Source organism: Hordeum vulgare, chromosome 7H (assembly GCF_904849725.1).
Source record: "Hordeum vulgare subsp. vulgare chromosome 7H, MorexV3_pseudomolecules_assembly, whole genome shotgun sequence".
Taxonomy (NCBI): domain Eukaryota; kingdom Viridiplantae; phylum Streptophyta; class Magnoliopsida; order Poales; family Poaceae; genus Hordeum; species Hordeum vulgare.
The window spans coordinates 263,589,302-263,596,104 of NC_058524.1; the positions used below are offsets into that span (position 1 = coordinate 263,589,302).

The window sequence follows — 6,803 nt, forward strand, 5'->3', positions numbered from 1 at the left end:
GTCCCGTCCAAGAAAGAGATCCAAGTTCTAATAATCCCGCTAAGTGGTGATTCAACATGGATTCTACATCTTGGAACAAGGCCAATTTGGGAGCGGCTTTGTGATAATGGAACCAACTAGCAAAAAGCATTAACACTAAAAAAGCCAATGCACCAATTGCAGTACAATAGAGTTGTAATTCACTAGTTATTCCAGATGCTCGCCAAAGCTGGAAAAAAATAGAAGTTATTTGGATTCCTCGGAAACCCCCACCTACATCACCATTCAATATTTCTTGCCCTACTATAGGCCAAACTACCTGAGCATTGGGTCCAATGTGAGTAGGATCACTTAGCCATGCTTCATAATTGGAAAAATGAGCACCATGAAAGTACATGCCACTCAACCAAAGAAACATAATGGAAAGTTGCCTGAAATGAGCACTAAAAACTTTTCTAGAAATCTCCTCCAAATCACCAGTATGACTATCAAAATTGTGAGCATCAGCATGTAGGTTCCATATCCAAGTGGTAGTATCAAGGCGCTTAGCTAGTGTTCTTGAGAAATGGTCGGGTCTCGTCCATTCCTCAAAAGATGTTTTTTACAGGATCGCTATCCACAAACAAAATTACTTCTGGTTCCGGCAAACGAATAATCATTAACTCCTCCTCTTTCCGGACAAGACATACAAAGAGACCCGCCAACTGTCTTTTTTTATTGAATCTTTGGAAGATAGATATTGTGATTAGTTCTTTTCTTTACTATCTATCACCCTTCTTTTTTTAGTTATTCAGTAGAGCAATTACATATTAAAGTCAATCGAAGGCAAGTGTTCGGATCTATTATGACATAAAGGTTAGGTGTCTAACGTACATTGTTTAGCTTGAAAAACAAATATTTCTCGACGTAAGAAAAAATCTTTTTTATTTGAAATTTAAGAAACTAGTGTATTTTTAGGGCATAAGCTCCCATCTATATCTACTTTCCATGAGCATAATATAGGTTTTTTATTTGATTCTAAATTCCAAGATAACTCATTAGAATTATTAATAAGATGGTTCTAATATATTAGCAATATTTAGATTGCCCCCCTTTTTTATTTACTTTGTTACTTCTATTCTAAACCCTATCCCTATGGTTTATTCTTATGAAATATCTTATAAAATAGAAGGTATAAGAAATGGATATAATGAAAATCTTGATTCGATCTTACGACCTAATTCATTTGATTAATGGATCCACAACCAAACCACCCATTTTAGGAGGAAAAAAAGGAGCATGGTCTTATTCAAATTCAAAGCGCCTCGTAATCTTCAACCAGTTTTGTGCTTCAATATAATTTCCCGGAAAGCGCTATAGCTTGTTTCCAATATTCAGCAGCTTGATCAAACCAAGCTTCCACAATTTCTGAATCACCCTCTAGAATGGCATGTTCTCCTCGGTTGGAATAGGCAGTTTCTTCCCTTAGAACCGTACTTGAGAGTTTCCTACCTCATACGGCTCAGAAATTGCTATCTTAATTTCCCCTATCTTAACAAAATTTGATTTATCAAAAATCGATCCAATTTGTTCTTGGGTTAAGCAGAAGAAATTAATTATCTAAGTTTCAAACCCTAATTCTTATCAATAATTAGTTTGATCTTTTTCCCATCTTCACAAGAATGAAGCATAGATAGATGGGAAGAGCCTTCGTTCAAATTTTCTCAAAGGTAACTATCCCGGTTTCATATATGAAATCTATATAGAATTCTTGAAAAAGACTTTTTCCATAAGAAAGAAACAAGAACGTACTATCTTTGGGATCTGATACTACGCCGCTGCTTAATCCCTTAGTGGATCAGCTCTATTACATAAGCGGATTCCTAAATTTTGGCCCATATCATGGGATAAGTAAGCAATTTGTTTAGTTGTATCGACCTAGTCGCTCACTAATTGATCCTTACGGTGCTTTCTCTATCAATTTGAGAAACTTTATCCATAGAGTAGTAGTATAGGCCATACTTTCTTTGTTTTTTGATTCTCGTGAAGTGTCATTCCTTCCTATAGCTCATAGGGAAAAATGATTGTTTTTACGATCGCTATGTAGAAAGCCCTTTTTCTAGTATTTACTAGAAAATTTGATCCTCTCTTTTTTTCTATCTATAGTGGAGATAGTCGCACGTAATGACAGTTCACAGCCATATAATTAAAAACTTGCGGTAAGAAGGGGTTTCGTTCTAGTGCCCGAAAATAATACTCCAAAGCCTTTGTATGCTCTCCATTGCTTGTGTGTATAAGGCCTATGTTATAGAGTATATAACTTCGATCATAGGGATTGATTTCTAGTCGCATAGCTTCATAATAATTTTGCAAAGCTTCCGCATGATTTCCTTCGGATTGAGCCAACATCTGTTACGGTCGTTCATTCTATTCAAAAAATCTTCGTTCCAAAACCGTACATGAGGTTTTCATCTCATACGGCTCCTCCCTTCTTACATAATAATACTAAGCAAAATAATCTTAATCTATAGAATCAAAACTCATTATGAACCGAAAGGGGCTGGTATTTTTCCAAGAAATCTCTAGCCAACCTTCCCACATGAGGTTTTTCTTAACACCAATGAATTCTATTAATGCTAGAGGAAAACGATAGCTCCAATAATTTCTTTGTTCTCAACGCCTCCTATTTAGAGGAATTAGCTACTTCAACGATCTTTGATGGTTATAGGGGTATCCAAAGTACAAACCTGATGATTGTTTGTTATCCCAACCATTCTTCCCAGTCCTAATACCGATCAGGAAAGGGGTAATTTCTAACAAAGTTTTTCTCTTGTTGATTCCTATTTCTAGGTGTAGTGTTTTTCTCCCCTATGCTGCCTACGGATACTAATAGAGTAGGATTGGCCTGTAGTCCATACCACACCATATCCTGTAGGTGTAACCTTTCGCTCAATACTCAAATCTACAATTTAAGTTTCTAAAACCGCATCAACTTAGGATACACGATGGAAGGAATTGTTAGTTCGCCTCGCCTTACCAAAGCGTGGGTTTGTTTTCTTTACAAATTTTGTTCTGTCTATGTCAACCGCTTCTCTTTTTCGTAAGACTGAGGTATAGGTAGGTCTAAAAAAATAAAAATAAAAAATAGTCAAATAGCACCAACTCTATAATAAATAAATGCCTCTTTTCTCTTGAGGTTGTCGGAATTATTCGTAATAAAATATTGGCTATAATTCAAAAGGTCTTATCCATGAAGTTTCCATTTACACGGGATCTAGGCATAATTCCAACCCATTCTATATAGAATTGTTTTCATTCCTTCTCAAAATAACATAAAAACAAACACATTAGAATTTTATAATTATAAACAGGTTGATCCATATGCTCTAAATCCATATGATTTAAATGGATAAGAGAGATACGGATTTTCCGCTCAGCTCAAATTGTATCCTTTTCCTTCTGCTTGGACAAGAAGAGATATGAAATATTTGACTAAGACTAGATTTCATTCCACTTTCCTATTTCTAAACAACAACTTATGTCATCAACTATTTAGTGTTTTCAAAGTTATTAATTGTCTCATACTCTATTTTTGGTTTCAATGGTGTAGCGTACCTTATGCAAACGGAATTCTAAGGTTTCTTTATTTTATTATGCAATAAGAAGAATTATTGCATTCTCTTTTTCTTTAGTTGCGGGAAAACCTAAATTAAAACTTTTATTTTATAGCGAGCGCAATTTCTAGTAAAAAATCATGTATCCTTCCACCTAGATCAAAAGGAATTTTTCCAATAGAACTAGGGAACCTTCGAGCGGTTGCGGTTGTACCTGTACTACAGGAATAAGAAAAATCGTCTATGCATGTTCACTCAGTTTATTTTCCATAATAAGTTATGTAGGAAAGATGGCCCAGCGGTTCAAGGCGTAGCATTGGAACTGCTATGTAGACTTTTGTTTACCGAGGGTTCGAATCCCTCTCTTTCCATTTTTCTTCATTCATCAACGTTAAGGATCACAATGTATCAAATCAAATAGCAATTTATTCTAGAAATAATATAATATCTTATATTATCTTATTTTTATTTAATAGAAATTTAAAATTCTCTATAGCAAATTACTTTGGTATGTAAACATAGAGGATAAAAGCAAAAAGGATCTTAATCCTAGGGTTGATTAATTTTAGCTAGTTGATGGGAAATACGAATTAATGGTAATGGTCTTAAGGCGATTTAGTTCGGGGAAAGGGGGAGAGGAAGAAAATTCTATGAACCTTTCCTTTTTTCGTTAAGTTCAAGTCTGACGAGAGTAATATTCTACAACTAACAACTCATTTATTTTGAGACCGACCCACTTCCTGTCTAGGATTTTATTTACTAGTCCTTTATATTCCAATGTGTCAATCCTCAAATGCTTTGGCAATTTCCACGGGTCTGATGAAGCAATATAATTTTTAACCAGACCTTTTGATCTTTGGTTATCTTTCGTAGTAATAATATATCGGGGTTTGCAACGAAAACTTGGTATGTTGACTATAAGACCATCAATGAAAATATATCTATGCTTGACTAACTAGCGGGCCCGGGGAATGGTTGAAGCCATCCCCAATCGAAAAATGATATTATCCAACCGCATTTCAAGTAATTGTAGTAAAACCTGGCATGTCGACCTTTTTGCTTTTCCAGCAATATGTACATGTCTAAGTAATTGTCGTTCTCTCAGACAATAATGAAAACGCAATTTCTATTTTTCTTGAAGACGAATACGATATTGCTCCTTTTTCCTAGAATTGATTTTTTAAGACTACTTCCGGATTTAGGTGTTTTTCTAGTGAGTCGTGGTAAAGCTCCCAAACGGCGTATTTTTTTAAAACATGGTCCACGATAACGGGACATGAAGACTTCGTTTTTTATTGAAATTTCATTTTACACAATTAATTTCATTGTATTTACATTACAGAATACATCTAAATTTAAAATGATTTAAACTACAGGATAAACAAAGTAAAATCAACTAAAGTACCACAAAAATGGAATTTCATCAAAATCTGTATTATATATATATATATTATTTATTTTATTGTTTTGTATCTGGCAAAATAGTAAGGTAAAAACATAAAAGATCCTGGATTCTCCATTTAATTCAGAAAAAAAAAAGATTCTTGTTCGTAGAACATCGATAGAGAGAAAAAACGACTATCGGATTTGAACCTTTGAGCTAAGTGGGCTTACATAACGGAAATAGTGTAACAAATAGAAATAGGTATAGTATAGGAATATGTAATAGAAAAGGGCCAATATACATACACTATTGGACCTTTTGAGTAAGATTGAAGAAGATCTTATGAGAATTGACAGTTTTGGTATGGAAGATAGAAAACATATATGGGACACTCTAGAGAAGCATCTCCCAATTGATTTACTTAAGAATAAACTCTCATTTTAAAATAATTGCAATTTTTTCTATTCTTATTTTTCAAGTTAGAATAAAAAGAAAAAAAGAAAACAATTTTGCATCTTTGGTACAATCTATATTTTCACAAAATATAGATTGTACCAAAGAAAAAAAGCAAAAAGGATCATAATCCTAGGATTAATCAATTTTAGCTAGTTGATGGGAAAATACGAATTAATGGTAATGGTCTTAGGGCGATTTAGTTCGGGGAAAGGGGAAGGGTGTGAGAGCCCGAGATCGACGCTCTAGAAGATTCCCCTTTTATTCTGTGTCGTCATGTTATTGTTTTGTTTGTCGCATTCATCATCGCATCATGCGCATCATCCGTATTGCATCGGCACTTCGTTGCCGCCAGTTTTCAAAACTTGCATCCGTTATTAGTTGCCGGCTCTCTCCGTTTTCGTCGTTGACCGTTTCGGGACCAACCACACACACAAGTGCCCACGACATCTTTAAAATCTTGTTTTTAAAAGTGCGTATAAAATATTCTCGGATTGGGTCGAAACTTGGTATGCGGTCTTATTTTAATGTAGGTAGGCCGCGTGCCAAGTTTTGTCGCGATCGGAGTCTGTTTGATACCCGAACGGTCGACCTTAATGGCACCATCATCGGTTTATCGTCGGATGTTTTTCGGTGTTTCAAAATCTCATTGTCGGACCAGAATCTCCCTCTCTTCTTAGCCCACAACCCCCTCTACACAGCCACTAAGCCCTAACCTAGCCCCTAGCCATCGCCGGAGCCGTCTGCTCGCGATCCTGCGGTCCGAATTCGGCAAAAATCTGCAAACCCTAACCTGTGTCTATAAATAGACACCTAAACCATCCTTTCCTTGAAATTTGTGTTAACCCTAACACTAATCGCAGCTCTCTCCCACCTCTCTCTCCTCCTCCCAGCCGCTAGGCCCGCTCAGGCCCGCAGCAGGCCCTCCCGGGACCATCTAGCCACCGGTGAGCAGCTCTGCCCGAGAGGAGCTCGTGGGGAGGAGCCCCGAGCCGGATTTGGCTGAGTCAGGCGCGAGACCGCCGGCGCCCCAAGCGTCGCCCCTTGTCGGTCATGTTCCCCTGGCCGGAGCTCCACCACCGCCTTGAGCCCCGTCGCCGGATCCCGTGCCGCCCTAGTCTCGCGATGGAGCCCCTCGTCGCCCTGACCCCGTCGTCGTGCTGCACCCCACCACCGGCCACCGGAGCTGCCGGTCTTGAAGCTCCCACCACCCCGTGTCGTGCCCGTCGCCAACACCTCGTCCCTGTCGGTCCCGAGGCCCGCCGGCACCACCTCGGGAGACTGCCACCGCTGCCCCCCACGATCCCGATCGGATCTGGGAGCCGCCCCCGTTGACCAGCCTCGCCAGCGCCCTCGGCCCGGAGGCAGTCGGCCCAGCCGACAGGCCCAGGCTA

General features: G+C 38.3%; 1 non-coding gene across 1 annotated transcript; it reads left to right on the forward strand.

The window, feature by feature from the left end:
• The first annotated feature begins 3,856 nt into the window (after positions 1-3,856).
• Positions 3,857-3,943, forward strand: TRNAS-GGA. The gene has a single exon. It is a non-coding gene; the product is annotated as a tRNA-Ser (tRNA).
• The last annotated feature ends 2,860 nt before the right edge of the window (positions 3,944-6,803 follow it).